At 41.9% G+C, this 22,038-nt stretch overlaps 1 long non-coding RNA gene across 1 annotated transcript in view; it reads right to left on the bottom strand.

Moving 5' to 3' along the window:
- Positions 1–2,670, bottom strand: part of LOC149860012 (uncharacterized) — a 169,167-nt gene extending 166,497 nt beyond the window's left edge. Inside the window, exons 1-2 of the long non-coding RNA XR_016443415.1 lie at positions 2,498–2,670; positions 2,180–2,268 (exon numbers count right to left, since the gene is read on the bottom strand). This is a non-coding gene — a long non-coding RNA (uncharacterized LOC149860012). The remainder of the gene's footprint in view (positions 1–2,179; positions 2,269–2,497) is intronic.
- Positions 2,671–22,038: the final 19,368 nt, after the last annotated feature.

Below are 22,038 nucleotides of genomic sequence, written 5' to 3'. Positions count from 1 at the left end.
TGTAAGACGTATTACATACACAAACCTGAATACAGGGGTAGGTCCACAGCTACAGCCAAGTGTATGGAAAGCTGAATGGAGTCCTGCCCCTGGGTTAATTGCCTGGGTGTTCCCACCATTTCTATTCTCTTCACTTCTTTAAAAAAATATTTTCAGCCAGGCAAACATGTAAGCCACTTTCCACACAGAGTGAACAGAAACATAGAACAGAAAGTTGTGTGAAAAACAGTCTGTAATTTTTTCTGGCTTGCACAGTTAAGACAGTAATTCTGCTGGCTAATTCCTCTTGAAGCACCACAATGCATAGCACAGTGGTTATTCAAGGAGAAGTTATAGTTTGTAGCAGATAGCTAGCCAGGAGTCATTCAGGCTCAGTATTAATGGCACTGCCTGGGAGAGTGCACCAGTGTCAAAGGGAGAGTGTACAATGAGATCTGCCTGTGTTGGTAGGGAAGGAGGGAGGGGGACCTAGTTGCACTCTGCTGCTTCTAACACAGTATCCTCACATCTTGTTACCCAAATAAGCAGACTGCCTTTTCATAGAGCTTTCCTGTCACAGGTCAGATACACAAATAAAAAAGGGTGGGGAATTTTGGCCTTTTAAAACATTTGTGTCTATTCAAGCACAGATAATAAGCAGCATCAAATCTCATGCTCTGGGCTGTAAGACAATCACATATAAGTCTGAGTGGCTTTTTCCCACAGACTCATGCACAGGCCTGCTGAATAGTCTATGAGCATTATGGTTTACTTGGATTCTGCTTACTCTTTGCTCTGCAGCATCAAGTGTAAGCTCCTGCCAGAGGCAGAATAAATATCAGGCTAGATGGACTTACGGTTTGTCCCAGTGCAGCCACAGAGGCTGTATGTAAAGGCAGAGGTTTAGCCTTCCACATGATGCAAACTGTGCTAACAGCAGCTTTGTACATCACTACAAAAGGTTGTGCACAAGGTCAAAGAGCTGATCATCTTTGTTAATTAATCTACTAATCTTATATATTTAGTCCATTCGGTAATAAGCACTATAATGATTTCCTGACAACCATCATCAGAACAGGAACCACTAAATTAGCAGTAATTTGGTTCAAGGGATTTTGTCTCTTGTTTTGCCCCTCAAAACAAATGTATCCATCTATAAAACACATGTGAGATGTCTCTAAGCCACCATCCTGAAGAGCCATTGTACCAACATCCTCATAAATAGTGATCTCAGTTTTTCCAGTCCTACCCATTCAAACCTCATGATTCAGCATCACAGAATCATGAGATTGGTTTAAAAATCATGAACATTTTTTACATTCTATTTTTAGGGTTCTACTTATTTACCTCCTATTTTCCAAGCATCAGGACACACACATTTTCAAGCTTTTGCCTGCAACCATGAAGGTTAGAAACTTCCTTTTATTTTATTTAATGAAAACGAAAACTCTCAAACTATAACTTGAATTTAGGAGCTGGGAACTTAAGCATAACACCAAATATTCCAAGGTTTATTATATAACACACAAATGTTAGCAGCAGTGCAATACTCTTTCAAAAGTATGTGAGCAGCCTGCCGTGGCATGAACAGGGCATTGAGATAACCGCGAAGAACCCTTTTTTCTCCGGAAAACAAGCAACAACAGAATTAACAATGCCATATTTAATGTTGGAATTTAATCTAAAAACACAAAAAAATTAGGAGCAGGAACTAGAAAGGAAAAGGAAATCTACAGAGGAATGTAGCCTACAGTAGGATTATGGGCTTTTAACTCTGCTTCTTACCATGGGTAGGGATTAACTGTGATTACACAATGGCCCTGTTACTACTAGACACTTGCTCTCTTGCCAGTTGCAATAAGAGCAAAACAAAAAAAATCCCAACATGTTATTTTTTACACCAGTTGAGCAATCACAGGAGTGATTTCTAACCACAGTGAGAAAATGAGTCTCACTTTTTATCATCTTCAGAAAATAGGCACAGAACACATTGGCCAGAGCCCACAGACTTGTACTAACATTAACCCCAGTATTATGCATGTACTATTTCTCCTTTCTACACTCCCTATATGCTTCACTAAACCAAATATAAAAAAGCAAAAAAACACCTTTGAAGAACCCAATCATCTCTATAGATGCAGAAACAAACCAGGTCCTGCTTTACAGAATTCTGTTGAGATTGAACCAGCAACTCCCTTACCTTGATCCTATCGAACCTACTTCTGCAACGCTACTTCTTTCTTCCCAGAAGCGACTGACTGAAACTAAAGCCCCCAGCATCCACTGTCCCTGTAGATGGATAAAGGCGTTAAATCCAAACATCTGAAATAATACAAAATAAACTTACAAACTCCTATTCAGGAAGCTTGCCACAAATTCCTGATTAATTGATCTTGATATAGAGGCTCAAAATAAAGATAGAAACTCCATATACTAAAATATGAGGTGTAAGTTAAAATTTTGGCACCCTGGGCAGTGCGGAGAAAGTGGAGGAAAGGGGAGGGGAGCAAGGACTTACCTCCTCATGGAGGTTCTGCTGCAGTGGCAGCGGTCTGGGCTGCTGCTGCTGCCTCGGCGCAAACTCCCTGCACTCAGGCTGCTATGGAGGTGGGGGTAGCAGTGGTTCAGGCTCCCTGGGGGCGCTACCATTCTGGCATCCCCTCTGAACTAGCACACAGGGCCAGTGTCCCACTCGCCCTCTCCCCTAAGTTATAAATCAGGCCAGAGGCCCAGCTCTCTTTTGATATTTCACATGAAAAAAAAAATCACTAAATAAAGTACAGGAACAGCCATGCACTCCCTTCCCAGGTCAAGGCTCTAACCACTGAACTACAGACTCTTGCTCCTCCTGGTGCTCTCTGGCTGAATTATTTTCTGCACTCTCTCTTGAATTATTTTCTGCACAGCAGCACCACTTCAGGAGGAGAAAGAGACCACAACAGCCAAGAGCCTGGTAGCTTAGGCACTCTCAGGAGATGGGAGATACAGGTGGGCTCCTCATGGACTGGAGAGGGAACTGACCCTCAGTCTTTTGCTGCTTGTACAAGTGCTGTGGACACTGCAGTTATCTAAATGAGCTATTTTTCTCCCCATATTTTGAAGAAAGCAGCAACTACCACTAACTTTTTTGGGAAGCTCAGTCTTGTTAGTCCCAGTCAAACCAGTGTGCAGAGACCCTGAGAACAACTACCTGCTGAGTTCCTCAAAGGAAAAACAAGTCAGGTATGTCTACACTGCTACATGAGCTACCTCAGGACCATATATGCCACCCGTTCACACTGAAGACCTCTGCTCCCCGGATTCAACTGAACACTGGGCATGTCTACATGTGCATTTATGCTGTTTTAAGTTTCTGTGCAGTGAATTACTGCACAGTAAGAGGGAATAGGCCAGCATCTACTTGTGTAGGCCTTGAAGTGCATTAATGCTGTGTGTGGACTAACTTTAGTCCCAAGACAGTCTACAAACAGAATTAATGCGCTATAATGCCTGCAAATGTGGATGCTGACCTATTCCCTTTTACTGTGCAATAATTTACTGCACAGTAAATTTAAGCAGGCATAAATGCATGTGTGGACATGCCCAGTGTTCAGTTGAATCCTGGGAGCAGGGGCTTGTCCAAGATGAGTAATTTGAAGGATTTTTTTTCTGCTTTTCTTTACAGAACCAACCTGCTAAAGAGAGAATGAACTGGATTCAATGTCTCCTTATATGTTCAAAAATGACTTGGGCAGAATCTAAGCTTAAATTGTCTCAAGTTATTCCCAAGGCTAAAGTTAGTCCCAAGTCAGTGTACACACACAGTGTTACTGTGCAGTAAGGCATCCATATGTGTGTTAGTTACTATACAGTAGCTAACTGAGTGTAAACTTGATACCGGCATGATGCAGATATCAAATTTATGCTGAAGTTGGCATAAGTCACCATATTTACTGCACAGTAATTTCAGTTACTGCGCAGTAAGTGCACACCTGTAGATGCACCCACTGTGTATCTGCCGATACAGAACAGCTTGTAGGATCAGGGCCTGTGTGGGTAACAGAGAGAGCACACAGTGGTTTCCGAGTGCTAATTTTTTTCTTAACTACAGTAAAATCAATTTCAGAATGAAAGTCCTTTTTTTCACCATTAACAGTCTTGGTTTTGCTCTTTCCAGCTAATGTTTCAGGTGGCCTCATACAGCTGTGCTAATATAAATGAGAGACAGGAGATGGGCCAGACAACACTGTCAAAGTGCACAGGAGGGCAAGTTTCATTCCTTTCTTCGAATTAAAGGGGAAGTCATTATTTTTGGTCTCTCTCTCCTCATGGAATGTTGTTCAAAGCAGCCCAGATAGATTGGAGCTTTCTACATTAGAAACGAGTGGCTGCAAAACCATGTTGTTGGTGCTTTTTGATCTAATCCCCCTGATGAGAGCTGACCCTTTTCAGGTGAATTGTGATGTAGTTCAGTTGCCAGGAGGAGGTCTGTACAGAGAGATGTATGCTGGATGCCAGCCTGTTTTTTTTTTTAAATGAGTGTTATAACTTTACTTATGATGCTGGTGTCAGCCTGATGAAGGGGATGTTTTAATCTCCAAAGACTTTAATTTCACTTCAAGTTGGGTGATGTCTATATTTATTACTCCACATCCAATGTGCAGTTTGGAGCTTCTGGGACTGACAGCATCTTGTATGCCCATTAGTAGAGCACGATATTAACATTCCTCACTCACTTCAGTGAATTTAAATAAAAAGGGAGTTACCTATGGAAGTGTCATAAGTATGGATAAACGTAGAGAACTAGGAATTTCAAGCTGTGTCTGCTTATCATGGTATCTGATCATTTTTACAGATATATTCAGAGCGTACAGTTCTCTTTTTTCTAATGCTCAGTCATTTGGGAATTATTTGTATTGATTTAGTGGAGTTTGATGGTCAGTGAAGCAGATCTTTCATTTCACTCTGAAAATACTGAGGTTCATGTTCATTCTAATCATGAATAGCCCACCTGCCTTGTCCTATTCCTACCAAGTGGTCTACTTGGTTACAGTTATAGTACAGTACGTACTATTTAAAGTAGAACATTTTTCTGGAGTCTCCCAAACTGTCAAACCTTCACTGGATAATGTCTGATAAATGTTCTAAGACCATGTATGAATGTATACAGGCAGTCCTCCCTCTCTCCATCAAGGGATGATTTGCATACTGAGTCATGCAAAAGTTTACAGCAGCACCATCTACTGGAGGAACCCACTAAACCATTTTTATTACATTTAAATGTAAAGGTTTTAAAAGTTGAAATTGCACACTGTTGTCTGATGTCAGACCTGTAGTTTTCCTACTATAGGTGGTTTTTAAATCTGTGCAGCTGAAAGGAGCCCTTCTTCTTTCAGTCTGCTTGGTTTCATATGAGGCTACAAAAGGAGTGCTGACCAAATGTATTGGATGCCTCCTTGGCGCTCTAAGCTCCTGGGAAGGAGAAGCACATCTCTTGCTTTCTAAAAGTTCAGGCTTAGGGATGGAATAAGAATGCTGAGTTTAAAACACAAGAATGGGAGTCCAGAAATGCAAGTTCATTTTCCAGCTCTAATGCATGCTTCCTGTGTGAGCTGGGTTAAAACACTTATGGCCTGGTTCTCACAAACAGTGAACATCTGCAGCTTCTGCTGGAGACACTATGACCTTTAGGGCCTTTGTTTCTCTGAAAACTTGGCTATTATACTTGCTGAATTGGATACTACTTCCCCTATTAGGCATCTAAATGGATTTAATCACTCTGCTCAAGTCTCTGAAAAACTATTAGAAGAAAAGTTGATTTTTTTTTTTTTTTTTACTTAGTCTTAAGATTAGTTGACAGCATGCTACAAAATAAATGCATGAATGGATTTTCAGGGAACTGAACAGGATAAAATGAGATCCTACTTAGATATATAGGTAGAGCAGAATCTGGCCTACAGTGCTTCATTTTCTCCCTAGTAAAAAAGAGGTAACCCCTCCTTTCCTCCAAAGAAATATACATTAATACTTGTAAAGCATTATGATATTCTCATGTGGAAGGAGGTTGGTGGACAGCGCTTGAGCTCATGACTTGGTAGATTCCAATTCTATTCCTTGCTCTTTCTTTTATTGTTTGACCTTGGGCCAATCATTTAAGTTGTGCCACACAATTAACAATTATAAAGGACACAAGATTTTACTTGCAAGTAGGGGGATGCAATTTCCCCAACATAGTAAAACCTTGCGACTCAGAGAATGTAAGGCCTTTAAAAATCTCTTGTTCTAATAACAGACAAGTCTAAATATGAATTTGGATAAATATGGTATCACTTAATGGATGGATGTGTGCATAGATTATTTTGAACTAGATTCAGGGATGGGGTATGCATACTGTAACAGGGAGGCTACTGGGGCTGATCACCTGTTCTTGGGCGAACCGCCCGCTTTCTCGCCCGCCACACCTTGGTCTTAATTGATTAATTAATAAATGCAATTAGGCAGGAGGCTGCCCATTTCCTGCCCTGCTGCTAGGGGGTGCTATCTGCAGCTCCATTCCTCCCCTACACCCAAGCCTCGCTGATGACATCATGATGTTCTCACATGCGCCAGTCCCCCCTGCTGGGGCCCAGAAACCTACTGTAGGACCCCACCTGGGTTCCTCCCTTCAGGCGGACTCTGCCACCATCATACCAGGCCATATATCGCCCTGCCATCAGTTCCCCTTCAGATGTGGTCCCCTCACTGGGACCTTCGGCTCACACTAGCCCCGGCCCACCTCCAGGCCAGTCGGGACCCCAGGCCCCTGGATCTTGGGCGTCCCTCTCGGTGGGCCTCCTTGCCCTTCTGACCCTCCTGGTCCTGACCCCCGCCTGGGCTGGTCAGGGGAAGCTCTGGCAGGCCCTGATGTATGATGCATACTCTTATCCCAGGGTCCCCCTCTCTGGGTCCTCCTTTACAGACATGGGGAGCTGGGGTACCTCACACCATGACCGGTGCCTCAAGGTCTCACAGGGGACTTTTACTTCCCTCCTGGGCAGCAGGTCGTGGTGCTACGACCAGTGTTATCTTTGACCCACACTCTGCCTCCCAATGGTGGAGGACTTACTGGGGTCAGGGCTCAGCTCTCACTCACTCTGGCTGAGCCGCCTCTCCCTTGACAGGGCTCCACATCACCCTCTCTCTGGGGATTCTGGTCACTGCCCCCTCTCGCTGTGGTTCCACAGCCCTGGCCCCCTCTCAACTGGGGCTCAGATGTTATATTCAACCCAAACTCTGGCTGCCCACATTGGAGGACTTACTGGGGTCAGGACTCAGCTCTCTCTCCCTCTGGCTGTGCCCCCTTTCCCCTCACACTGGGGGCTCCACACTGCTCATAATACCCCCTTTACTCAGGGTCTCAGGGCTTCCCTCTAGAGGTGGACTCGGGTGGCCATAGGCATGCCTGGCCCCAACTCTCCTCCTCAGGGTCTCAAACCCCCACAGGGCTGAGGTGGCCTTGGCCACACCTGGCCTCCAACTCTCCTCCTCAGGGCTTGCACCCACAACTTCCTCCAGTGTACACGACCCATCCGAAGGCGAGGGCTAGGGGTTAAGGCACCCCGACCCGCCTTTCACTGACCTGGCATTTCCTGGGAGCTCCCGCACCACTGGGAGCCCCACCAGGCCACCCACTCCCTGCAGGGTGTAGTTGCCAGTCATACCCAGGACCAGGAGCCTCCTACCATGCTCTACAGCTCCTCCCTTACCTCTGGATGAAGCTCAGGCCAGGTGATGTTGTTGCCTTTCCTCCAGCAGCCAAACTGCCTGAGCCTAAAATGGCTGCCCTCATTAGGCACCTGGAGGCTGCCAGCTCCAGAGCCTTCAAGTGTGAGGCGCACATAGTGCCCTGCCACACATACATATATAAAACAAACCATTCTAAGTATTTACACCTGTAAGTACATTGACTAAATTAAAGGACATAATTCGGCAGAAAATGCACTTGCATCCTTCTGAACCCTGTCCTGCTCCTATTAATGTCAACTACAGCCTTCCCACTGAGCTGAAACAGAGCAGGATTGGGCCCCTAAGCATCTGTCCCTGTACCTAAATGCTTCCCCTTATAGCCGTCTTCTTACATAGATGCAAAGTAGCTTTTTTGTGCATAACCTCAGCTTGGTGAAAAATGTCAATTATATGCAAGCAACATGTTTGTCTGATTTATGTCTCTGACACTTTCAAAATTTAGTCCACAACTGCCCTCTCTAACAACATACTGAAGAAATCACCTGGATTAATTTAAATACCCTTTCTAGTATTATTAAAGTATCAAGTTCCTGGTGAAACAGGAGTTACTCTAATCCATTTTTTGCTTGCTAAGAAGTAAATTTGGGGGAAAAATGGCTCCTTTGCATTGAGAACATGAGACAATTTAGTAATGTCAATATATAGCAAAATTGGCTGAAATGGTAAAGAATCTACTGCCACTGTGTAATTAAGACTCAAGACTTCAGGGTTATGCATTCGATATACCTGTATTCCACTGGGGCTTACTGCACAAGGCTGTCTAATTTTTTTCTTAAGAACAGTAGCAAACTATGTCAGACATCTTGCTGCAGATTTAATAACATTAAGCTTCTAGAAAACAACTTCTATCTTGCAGTTAAATTAGAAATGGCAAACAGAATATTTAAAGAAGGAAAAAAATTGCAGCTGTTTCCCTCTCCTCTCACAAAGCACATATCACGACCTACAAAACATCAAAGAATCAATCTGAAGAGGTGTAAATATATAAACAAGAAAATCTCACAATGAAAAGTACATGGTTCTTTCACTAAAGTTACAACATCTTATCTAAATTATTTAAGAGTTTGGTTTACTCAAGGGTTTTTTTGTTTGTTTGTTTGTTTGGGGTTTTTTATTCCAATTCCTCTGGAAGCTTTTCCATGGTTCTAACATTTTGGTCCTATTTTTGCTATATTTTCTTTGAAGCAGATTGATCAGAATGAGGCACAGCTATTCCAATCCAATGATGTTATATGTAGAAGTTATATAAAGGAATCATAATATTTCAGTTTTGTTTTCTCCTACTCAATATACATCCACACATTTTGCTTATTTCTTTTATTACTGCTGCACACTAAGCAGTGGTTTTCCATTGATATTCTTACACTGACCCCAGATCTTCTCCTTGAGGGGTTACAATTAATTTAGAATCAGTCAATGTATATATATGAGTAATTCAAATGATTCCCCTCAATATACACTAATATGACTATTAACAGAGAACTTCCTCACTTCTTATCATACACTTAACTATGTTGATTCCTTCTGAAGTTCTTATATCATCTCTAGTTTTGACTAGAATCATAGAATCATAGAAAATTAGAGTTAGAAGGGACTTTAGGGCTAGGGACAGACATTCAAAAAGCCGGAGCCTGAATTGATTCAACCTTTGCAGGTTAGTTGAACCTGCCGTAGGTCAAACCAGTTTTAACAGACCAGACATCCCCTCTGGACTGAGGCAATGTAGGCTCATGCCTGTAGTTGCTCAGGTCAGGAGCTGGAGGGTGCTATAGGATGCCCTTGGCTGCAGGGAAGTGTGCTGGGGGAGCGTGGCCAGTCTGGGCTGAACTGGCCAGAGAGGGGTTTAATTCCCCTCCGCCTGTCCCACTGGCAGGGACCCAATCCAGGTCTACCAGATGCTCCCCCCTCACTGTTGCAGTGGCAGGGCACCATGGTACCTGAGGCGGAGGGGGACAGGGAGGAGGGTTAGTCTCCCCTCTACCCTCACTAGCAGCTGGGGCTGCCGACCATCACTGCTGCACTTGCTCCCTGTAGCGGACTAAGCCCCCTGCTGTCCCCTCTGCCAGACACCAGAGGGAAGGGGAATAACCTCTGTCCCTGCCCCTCCCAAAGCAGCCCTGCCAGCCAGTGTCTGGTTGTCTTCCCACACCCCTGCTGCAGCGGGAGGTGACAGGGCCCTTGATGGGGGCAGCAGCCTGTGTCATAATGTCAGGGAATACAAGCCCCTTCCCAGCAGGGCAGGAAGAGCTGTGGCAAGCTGCGCGTGGCAGCACCAGGGTCTGGAGGGGCTAGAGTGCTTCAGAACCCCCGCCGCATCGCCAGCAGCTTTCCTCACCCTGTTGCACAGCCCCTGCTGGGAAGTGGCTTGTGCTTGGGGAAACCATGGTGGGGGCTGCAACAGCCCCCATCATGGTCTCCCACCCATGTCACTCCAGCAGTTGGGTCCCTGCCAGTGGGACAGGCAGGGGGGATGGGACAAGACCAGATGCTGCTGGCTGAGCCCCTGGGGGGTGGGGCAGGGAGCGGGGTTATTCCTCACTCTGTCCCAGGGTCATTCACCTTCATCCTCCCTATATATTTGAAAAAGGACATTTTATTATCTTAGATCTTGGATCCACCTTCCAGGCAAGCAGCAGACTTCCTGAGACAACAGGTCAGGTCAGCAGATGAATCCCTATGACTCCTGCAGAAGGCAGTCCCAACCACCACTACCTGTCACTTCTCCTTGGACTAGCTATTTGAGTTTGTCACCTGAAAACCTCATCACCTCATTGTTCACCTGCTTTGCCAGAATATTTATAAAAAGAATGAGATATGCTAGCCCAATCACTTCTAAAATTTCCCAGTGTCAAAAACAGATTTTTTTCTGACATTTTCTCTCTCCCACAGTTTCTAATTGATAACAGAAGTCCATCAAATAGTTTACTTAATAACATGTCAAAGGTTTCTTGATAGTTTCTTGAAGAATTGTTTTCCAAAATCTAAGAGCATTCTAGTAGACTAGAGGCATAATTTTCTTTTAAAGACTGTCTCAGTTTTATTGTATGTCATATGAAGTTCACAACACTGTTTAATAATTCTGTTGTTAATTCTCTTTTGCCACCCTGTATCTAATATTCCCTTGCTTTTTTTTTACTTAAAAAAGTGGTTCAATAAGTATTTCCCCAACATCCTACATGTTGGAGAGAGATGCAAAGGAAATATTTAGCTTCTCTACATTATCATTATGTTTAATTTTCCTTTAGCTCCCTGCTGGTCCACCAAATTCAAAGGCTCATATACCTTTTCTTTTTGGAACATTTGGAAGATTCTTGTTTGTTTTTCTATGTTTACCTATTTGTGTTTCAAATGCCTCTAAATCCCTCTTAATTTTTGCCTGCTATTGTTTATTCTTTTCCATTAATTTCTTTTGGGCCAGATGTCTATTTTTGGAAGAATCCCTGTTTGCCTTGAATAACCTCTAAACTTTGCCAGTATAAGGAAAAATCTGCTATTGTGCTATGGCTGGACAATTAAGATTTTTCAGTCACGTTAATGAAGGTGCAACTGACAAGTGACCGAGTTATACATAATCATGGCATTTGAGAAAGTGTCATCAGATATCTGGAAAAGTAAATTGACCATTATTAGATCTTTCTTTTAAACTCTATTAGCAAACCTTGCAAAGTCAGACCATTTTATTCAAGCTCTCTGCAGGCTTTATTCCCAAGTGACTACTCAGATGAACATATGACGGAACCACTTATTGTCAACAGAACGCTAAAAGAGTGAACTTTCCAAAAACGGTTCACACATTTGGTAGAGGTGTCCTAATTAGCACACTAGTTTGATATGGACTAAATATTAAGAGCATTTTTTTATAATCTGAAGGCATTCACAAGCATTATATTACATTACACATAGACTAAATGGTAAACGTATTCACAACATTATCATTTAACTGAAAAAATACAGTACACAAAAAACTGGAAAATCAAAAAGGTATCCTATACAACTGCAGAGTCAAGGAGGAAAGGCATTTTACTGTCTGCAAAATTTCAGAGCATGTTTCATTGTTACAAGAGTATCCCCCAGTAACAGGCCTGATCATGTAATCTTCAACTGGAAGAAACTCTCATTTATATCAATTCAGCTCAACTTCTGGAAAAATTAGCTACTCCTTTCTTCATTCTCACTGTTTAGTCTCTTAAGTGAAGCAGAAGACTAAGCATAGGGACAATAATGGGCTAAAAATATCCTCCCCTGCTCATCTTCTGTCCCCCCCCCCACCGTAACCCTGTGTGGTTTCTTGCTGTGCTAGACTCTTTTTGAAGAGATATCTTACCTATTGTTGGTTAGTAACATATAGCATGGTGCATGCTTTGTATTGTTTGGCACTATGTAGCATGGTGTTTTGAGGTGCGGTTTGGATCCCCTCTAGATCTTTATTTATTCAAAGTGTGGAGATGATCAGAACTGAGGTCAGAGTATTATTTGGGTCAGTTACCAGATTATAATGCTTTCCTAGTAAGAGCATAAGGGGAAAAAAATGAAACATGTATGACAGCTGTTAGGTATGTCTCTTAATGGAGTACTGGAAAGCATTCTGATAATAAGTGTAAGGATCATGAACACTCCCCCCCCCCATGTAGAATAAAAGAGAAAATTGAAGAGAAAACAAGTCTCCGCCTCCATGTTTCCCAAAGCTTGTGGGTTTGTGCCCCACTGCAGTAAAGTTGAGCAGTCTTGCACCCCCCTGAATTATGGTGCTTCTTCCCCTCACCACCATTTCCCCCAGCTCCCCTCACTGTGGCCATCAGTGGTGGGTGGAAGTAGGACGGGCTACTGACTGCTGCCACAATTCATGAGGGGCCCCGCAGATCCTTTTGCACCCTTCAGGGGAGTGCACCCCACAATTTGGGAAACACTGCTCTAACTCATTCAAAGAAATATTTCAAGGCATACGTTCTAGCAAATATCTCTTTTTCTCTTTGTTTTATGCAAGAAAAGAAAATCCAGCATTTTGTTCTAAAATAGTTTTTTTCTTATGACTTGAAATGCTCCCCAATTACACAATCTGTATTCTCTTTTATTTTGTCTTCATTCTATTTGTGCCCAAATTTCTGCTTCCCAGAAATATCTGTAAGTGTGTGTGTGTGTGTATATATATATATATATATGTGTATATATATATATATATATATATATATGTCTGTCTCTAAGTTTAAGCCCCAGTATGAACCTTCTCTGGCAGTCTAAGAGAGGCCAAAACCAGTAGAAGTGGATACCATATATGTTTGTCGGTATTTTACACAGTTTTGAAAGATGTTCAAGATGTATGGACTTATCCTTGCAAAACACATATCTGGAATTAATCTAACAAGTGCTGTTACCACTACGCCACATTTAAGTGATAAGGCACCACTTATCAGGAAGTCAGAAAGATGGCTTTCAAAGAAGGCAGTTAGTAGATATTGGGAGAGGGAATGATTTATATTAAATGCAGGTAAGGGACTTTGCCTTAGCGAAAGCTATGCTGCACACAGGAAATGAAAAGCCTCATTTCTAGTTTGGTGCTGTTTCTGCTAGAGTGGCTCACTACCCCCATGGCAAAAAAAGAAAAAGAAAAAAGGAACTGCTTTGAATATCTTTCTTTAATGCAAAATGCCTCTTCTTTTGGGAAGCCTAATGAAAATGGCATCAGCTTTTCAACCTGCCTTGTTCAATGTGAGGGGTGGAGGCAACCTGGCAGGAACAGAAAGCAGGTGTGAAATTCTCGAGAAGATTTCTTTTGTTACTATCATGCCACGGCATCTGAAATAATTCCAGGATTTCAGCCAAGATCCTTGACATGAGAGTATTTGTAATAGTGAGTTAAAATACCAAACCAAAACCCAGCCAGACTTTTTTTTTTTTTTGTTATATCACAAATCCTCCAGGAGGATTTCTTGATGTGTCTCTTAAAGAAGAAACCAGAAGCTTCTGAACTGGACATCGTTTCGAGACTGTGATTTATTGCCACTCAAAATATTTTGCAAACCTTCTTATTCATTATAGCTGAACTATTTCACTTGTGTGAAGACTGTTTCACTTCAGCAGTCTATTTATGTGATCACATGGTACTTTTAAGTTGTGCAAATGCAGCTGAATGCATTCTTCAAAACCTGTGGTGTTTCTTTCTTGTGAAAGCAGAGTAATCAGCCACAGCATCCTAGATTGTTGATGTGAGCCAGCAAGCCACTCATGACTCTAGGAGATACTCCCTCTGCTTTTGGGCCAACAGGAATATTATGGACTGCTTTCTCCATCTGTTCCTAAAGCAAATGCCAAGATGGTCAAAATATTAAAACATGCCACTAAAAACAGGATCAAAGGCGTGACCTGAGTGGTGCTGCCAGAAATGGAGTTCTTGTACATACAAAATCCGCATACATAAAATAGTAACATGAATGCTGTCTGGAGCTATAAAATGTTTCAATGACAAAAACATTTCAGTTAGGACAGAAACATTTTCCTGTAGTGACTGCAACCCAAACACTGCAATTAATATTGGAAAGTGAAATGGTTCAACCCATTTAGAAAGAATAAGGAAATGCACAAATGACAATGCTTCATTGGTGAAAAGTAAATTTGATTTTAAAATATATTCTTTCTATTAGAAGTGCTTTTATTATATTGTGCTAACACCCTAGGGGCCCATCAGAACAGAGACCCCATTATTCCTAGGTTGTCCAAACATCCGAAAGACAGTCCTCTCTCTGAATAACTTGCTACCTAAAAAGGACCAAAGATCCCATTTCCCAATACAAAGGGTGGGACTGAGGGGATAAAAAGCAATGTAATCAGAGGAATGACAGGCATGGATTTCTTTTATTAATATAACAGCTGAATCAGAAGTTGATGAGACAGGTGGCATAATGAAATGAAGAAGTGTGGAGCAGAGGAAAGCAGCATCCAGAAATCAAGAAGGGGTTGGAAGCATTACTTGGAAATTGGAGAAAACGATCTTTGGGGCATAAACAGGTCTGGAAATAGAAGCTGGAAGGCAAGTGAAGGCAGATACCCATCCATCCCTATGCCTTTTCTTTATGGTTTTGTGTGCGCTTGGGGTTTTGGGTGGTTCCATTTCCTCACCAAACTAGCAGACTTTAAGAATAAGATATGACTCAGTGTATAAAACCGTGCTCTTTCCTGAGACTCATTGTGAAGAAATGAGAAACTGAGCAAGAATAGGCCAAACCCTGTGTCAGCCTTCTTGTGGGACCCCTCCCCCAGCTCCAGACATCTTTAATTGCAGACATTGCATCTGATTAGACTAGATTAGACTAGCTCCTGCCTTTACAGAAGCACATGCTGTAAGAGAAGGACAATCCATGTGACAACCCTCTAAGTGAACCTAAAGCTTTTCATTGTCAGTTGTATAACTAAATATAGTCAGAAGATGTCAGTGGATTCAGAGCTTACATTAAAATGTAAAGTATATTTCCTTGACTGCCTAGAATAGACTATTATGATTTGTGTATTAAAGCCTTGTGTGTTCCACCTATCCAGTTCATAAACAACAGTTTAACCTTTATCCCAAGGCATGTACACCCTTCTCTTCCTAGAAAAATGAATTCATGTTAAGCAGTCAAATCAGTATCAACCTGACCTTTAAACACATCAGTGTTTCTTGGAAAAATATTATGGCTGGGATGCCTACTGTGGTAAACAATATTAGCTGCTCCAACCCATTGTTGAGTCATGCTGTGCAGAGGCTTATCAAAATAAGGGGTTGGAAATCAGCAGGGACCAGAGATCTTCTGACAAACTCCACAGGATATGAAGAACAATGTAAATGCAAAAGTACTGGCAGATATATTTCTATATTACTGTTCCAGAGATAACAGCTAAGGTGAATCATTTCCCACCACCTACAGTACCAAATTATTTCAAATTCTGAAGGGACCATATTTATTTCATTGGTAGGTAGCAATTTACTTAGCTGAAGATCATTATATTTATGTGTCTGTGAAATCCTCACAATAATTATACATTTGAGCTGTCTCAGAAGTGCTATATATATTCTCATTAGTCATGTACTTCCAAGGATATTATCATTTTTTCTCCAACAACCTTTGCAATCTGAGTGTAAAGTACTGTACTGTATATGAACTTGGAGTCTTAGAGTTTTCTTAAACTTCAGTTTAATCAAACAGCAGGGTGGCTTATATTCACATGCAAATGCTAAGAAATACCTTCATTTCCTTAAATGACTGCACTGTTGAGCTTATTTAAAACAAACCACACTGTGCAGTAGGCAAAGGAGGGCATGGAAAAAAGTCTTTTGTTCCATAGTACCTTATTAAAACTTTTCCAGAAAAGGTCATGGAAACATTTCAGATAGGGGTAAGGAGATAAAGGCAAGGGAATTCCTGAGTTCCAGTCCCACTTCTGCCAAACAGCTAATAATACTTCTCAGGGGTGTTGAGAGGCTCATTTATTCTTTGTGCACTTCCTTTGAAAGCCTCAGATGAAAAATATTTTAGAAGTGCTGAGTATTATTATATTAGTCCATCTACACAGACTGCTAGCAACCTTAAAAAATAAATAAACCCAATGGAGTGTAATTCCCTGGAGTTACTTCAGATATTTGTGTTGGAATTTATAGCCCCTTCACCCAGGTAGGAAGCTGTCTCTCCCACGTTAAGCCCTTTTCAGTGCTCCTTAGCCTCACAAGGTCATTGGATAATTTTCTTATTCTCTTTTTTTTTTTAATATGATGATCATAAAAGGTGCCAAATTGACATTCCTAGGTATTGAAGCCCTTCACTTATGATTAATTTCATTAAAAAGATCTCAAAGTGCTTTTAAAAACATTAATCACTCTCATCACCCCTCTCTGTCTAGCTGTGTTCTTACTGTATCTGAATGCCTCCCACGAGTAAAAGGAAAATGACGTAACTGATATTTTTTTCTTCCTTCCTTGCCAAAAACAAATAGGCTCAGTGGTTATTTCTAATTTGCCTGGATGATTGCAATTTTTCCTTTCCCTTTTTTGATATTTGAAAGTATGAAAGATGGTGCTGTTATGAAGAAGAAAATAACAGTGGCTCCATTTAACAAAGAGGGAAACATTGTGCAGAGAAGTTAGGTGACTTGATCAGGGTTACCCAACAAGTCAGCAGCAGAAGAAATAATAAATGTACTACTACTCAGGAACCCCTGAAATGCCTAATCTGAATATTTACCTCTTCCTTTTTTCCCTAGCCCATAAAACAGGAACCTTCTCCAAGCTACTCTCTCAGTTAATTTTACAGGAATGCACTGAAAGGTCCCTCCTAAGATTAAATCAGTCTCCAGTACAGTCACAGTATTTCTGAGTGTTCCCATATGCACAACTGTGACGGGGATGTTGTTTGGGAAGGCTTAAAAGAAATTCACCCCCAAGGTCAGTTTTCAAAAATGTGCATGGAGAAGCTAATGCTCTCTACTAGAGGAGTGGTTCCTGCTTTTTTTTAAAAAAAAAGACAAAGCAAAAATGTAGACCAAATCTTCAGGAAAACACATATTTATTTTAATCTTAAAATTTCTGCTTCAGTTTGGCACCTCTGCTCCCATCAGGCACATCAGCTCATAAGAATGATTCATCATCTGGGGACTAATAAAATGCTGGTTTCAAAAGGAGCCACAAAAACAAGCCTATGTAAAAGAGCGTACACGTTAACTGTGTGCTCTGGTGCACATACTTTAACAAGTCATATTGGACAATGCACATGATAGTCCATTACTGCTCAAATTTAAATGATATCTCATAATGTACCATAATTGCCAAACTTGGTGAAGAAATCTTGCCTCACAGTATGCAAGCAGAAGGTGAAGCAGGAGACCGTAGTTATCCCTCACTTATTTTTCCCTAACTTGGTGGAGCCACAACGTACCTTCACTCCCCTTTCTGGCTAGCTGGGAAGGGCGAAGAGGACACACCAGACAGGAAGAGATGCAGAAGTAGATATCCAGTGGGAGATCGTGCCAGGCAGAGGAGTTTCATCCTGACCTAAGAGAAAAGGATGTCCCAGGCAGAAATCCTTTCTCTGCAGCCACTTTTCTACTCATGTGCAGCATGTCTCTCTACTTTCTTGGAGAGAGAGAAAAATAAATGAAGTAGTGCTCTCTGTTTTGAAACATATACATTTTCTGAAATGCAGGAAATGGCACTTGCATTTCAGGATTTTCTAAGGAAGAAAGCTGCCCTTCCCCCACCAGGAAGACAGACTCTTCACCCTGGTCCAGACTAAACGATGGCATGTATAGACATGAGGATGGGCAGCAATAGAAATCCTTCCCCCACCCAGTTCCACAGATACATACACACAGGCAATTTTCATTGACTAGCTGTAGATTTGTGGGTAGAAACAAACTCTTTTCTTCTCTTGCCCCTGTTCCCTTCCTCTTGTTGCACGCTACACCAGAAGGTGCTCTATGCTTCAGCATGTGGCCTACCTATCTATGATAATGGTAACTAATTGATTTATATGAACCATAATGCTTGATTTTTACAAGGAAGGGAAAGAGTCAAGATACTGAAAAACATGTACGCCAGAAGTAATGTGCAAAATGCTAGAGAGTCTCTTGTCATACAGCATGAGTGTATTGACTGATATGTCCAACTACAAGGAAAAATGTATGCTACAGGCAAAGAAGACAGCTATGGTTAAGCCAGAAGCAAAGCCATGACCACACAGCAAGCGCTGGCTAACAGCACTCATACAGAACATGCAGAAAAATATCTCCCATTTTTTTTCTTCACAGCCAGGCATGGGAAATTACTGTAAAGCCAAGAATGAACCCATTATTTTTTACTCCTTAAATTGAGAGGTTTTGCTACAAACAGCTGAATATCAGTAGAAAAACATGTCTTCAGGGCTCTTTAAATAGTGCTAAATGAACAAACCAAACCAAAATCCCTGGCTTTTTGAGGACCTGATCATGCATTTCTTGTTCATCCATAGTCCATCTGGCTCCAGAGGAGCTACTTTCATAAATAAGAATTACAGAATGAAACATATGGTTTGGATTTTTTTTTTTAGAAAGTGGTCCCAGAACCTTGGTTCCCTTGAAGTCAGTAGGATTTTCACACTGATTTTAATGGGAGTAAAAGCAGGCAGAGAGGGAACAAAAACATAAATAAAAACATCTTAGCAAATAGGCGTATTTATTGCAATATCCATCCACATTGTGTTAATAAACCTAAAATAATCTCACAGTTTGAAACAGTGCTTCCTAATCTATAGTAGCTGCCAAGTCTCTTTTATTATAGTATAAAATAAACATCACACCTTTAAACTGTTCACATAACTAATAAATCAGTTCAGAGGGGATTGCTCTCTTGAGATGATTGTATCAGTGGTTAGCAGAGTCGCACAGATACACAGGAGATGTAATTATGCTAGAATGGCCAATTCTACACCTCTGGCATGGCTTATTATTTGACTAGCAAACAAGGAGGGGTCTCGGTTACATTAGAAGGTTATTCAACTTAATTGCAGGCTGGCTTTTCCACCACTCATCTTTTTCCCTCTTTTCCTTTAACCTTAGCCTTCACAGAATTCTGTTTTATCTTTTCTCCTTTGCTTGCTAATGTTCCTGTTTCTCAAGTCTGCTGTGTACTCAGGTTTGTGCGGTCTATGCATCCTTGCTTTTTAATACCTAGTTGAACAATAGTTATTTAAAACAGTTACCCTCCCCACACTTACAACATCCCAGCTCATTTTTTAAAGTTTAAGTTTCAGATTAGAAGAACTCATAGCATTAGTTTGAGCCATGCATGGAGCCTGATTCTTAGCGTATTCATATAGCCAGAATGCCAATGAATCCAGTGAAGCCAGTCAAGGTTTGTAGTGGTGTGAGAGAGATCACATCTGGGCCTATGGTATGGGCTGCCTTTGACACTTTCACACTGCTCTGCCAATATGCTTGGACCTGCAACCTTCCTGAGGCATCCTCAGTGAAATGACTCACACATGAGTCCACTATGTTTAAATGCTGTACTCCCTACATGCACACAAAAAGAAAGTATTTCTAAAAAGATTTTAAAAGAGTAAGTTCTTGAGTCACTTTTCAGATTATAAATACATTGCAAATGTTATGATATTTATATACCATGAAACAAAATGTAGCTCTGAATATGATCCTGGCATAGTGCCATGTTCTTTGTTTCAGTGTGCTATAACAAATATGAGTTGGCCCTTGGTGCTTTAACTGTTAACTGTGCAAATGTTTGCTTCCTAGCCATAGTCTGAAAAACACCAGTGAAATAAGACAATAGCACAAGCAACATAATAGAAAAGTGGCAGAAGGAGGGGAACTGGCTAAACTAACTTGTAACTGTAGCACAGAACTTGGAAGAAAGGGCACAGGAAAGAATTTGACTAAAGTACCAAGAAGTCACTCTGTGTGCACATAGCAAGAATATTAGTTGCAGTTGCAACATCTTTGCAAATAGCTCCCTTATGAAAAAGACGATTCTGTTATAGAAACATGGAATACTCTGATGTTATTCCTTACTTACTAACTACATGCTGAATTAAACAGTAGTTGTATTATGCTCTGATAACATAGGGACAAAGCTCTGTTGGTGTGCCAAGAGCTCTTACTACTGTTTCAGTCTACCTTAAGTACTGCATTAGTGTGACCTTTGCCTTTGTAGGGGTCGTTATAATTAGGGGTCTACCCAACTCAAGGCAGCAGCCAGCTGATTTTGTGGGTAGAGATCAGGGTCAGCCACCATTTTCAGGGGCTTATCATAGCAGGGTTTTCCACATGCCTCTGATTGGCTGAGGGGCTCTGGTGGCCCTTCCCCTCGCTGATGATTGGTGGAGGGCTGTTCATCATATGACCCTGCCCCTCACTGCTAATTAGTGGAGAGAGGTGAGGCCCTACAAGCAGCCCTCTTAGCCAATCAGTAGTGAGGCGTGGCAGCCATCTTGCCTGCTCACCTTCATGCCAGCAGCCCCCTTTGTGCCAGACTGTGCAGCCAGGAGGACTGCTGGCTCCCAATGGGGAGTCAGCATTTTATTTTTAGTAATCTTTTGTTTCCCCACAGATTTTGCAGAAAGCGAAATTCACAAAATCGTGATTTGAGTAGGTCCCTAGTTATAATAGTCTTCAATTACATTTCAGCTACTTTGCATTCTAGGATGATTATTAGTCTCCTTGAGTCAGGCACAATACCTAGCACAGAGTTATCTAACTGGTGGCCCATTAAGGGTTAACATGCAGCCCTGCAGGCTCCTGCCTGGCTGCCATGCTGCCCATTGGTCTTGTGGTGGTAGTGGCTGGGGTCCTCAGGCTCCCTTCTATCTGCTAGCTTCTGGTTCCTGCCATTGCTCCTGGTTGTAGGGAGCACAGTGGGCAGCGGCCAGGCGGTACACTCAGCAGAGGAAGCCAGGCTGCCCATGCTGCATGCTGTATGTGAGCTGACTGCATGATGCACATGGCTGGGAGAGGGGCAGAGGTGCTGCATGCATGGCAGGGAGGTGGTAAGTTGCTACTGGCCTACACGTGTAGTGAGCAGTTCTGGTGGGGAGGCCAGAACATATGGCCCCCAGCTGCCCAGAAATTGGACAGCCCTGACCTAGTACATTGGGGCCTAGATTCAGATGGCAAATTCATTCAGAAAAGTGATGAATACCTCAACAGTGTCTGGATCATTGATTGCTTTTACTCTGTTTGACACAAGAAGGGCTTCTGGTTATATTCTCACTAGGGAGAGAGACATAGGTAAAAAGGGGGTTGAGAGTGGAATGAGCAATGAACAAGTTGTAGTGAATTAAAAGGGAACGGGGACTTAGCACAGAGCAGCTCACGTTCTAATTGTCATTGTAACCCCTCTTGTGTTGTGGTACTTGAAAGTTAAACTGTAATAACTTTAACCCTGTTTCTTTACAGGCTAAGTTACCTCAGTTTAGTTTTCACTTACCGAAGATAGAAGTGGGGACTCAGACAGTTACCATGTGTCAGATGCTCTATGGTAAGTCCCCATCCACTTTTAATTGTAATTTATCTGTCCATACATCTTATTAACCAAATGTATGTTGCACAACAATCCTAGATTAGTCAAACTTAAAAGGAAAGCATCATATTACTTACAAAGGCCAGAATTAATATTAACATAAGTGATAATGACACAGAGAGAAAAATGGGAGCTACAGGGAAAAAAAACTGCACACACCAAAAAATGAGGGGGCCAAATTTCAGTAGAAACCAATGGGTTTTCATTGAGAACAGCTGAGGCCCTAACCAATTTAGAAGGCAGCAGCTTACAGTCATTGTAAA

This window comes from Crocodylus siamensis, chromosome 7, assembly GCF_052110815.1.
Source record: "Crocodylus siamensis isolate JL-2025a chromosome 7, ASM5211081v1, whole genome shotgun sequence".
Lineage (NCBI taxonomy): Eukaryota > Metazoa > Chordata > Crocodylia > Crocodylidae > Crocodylus > Crocodylus siamensis.
This window is presented reverse-complemented; position numbering and strand designations above follow the sequence as displayed.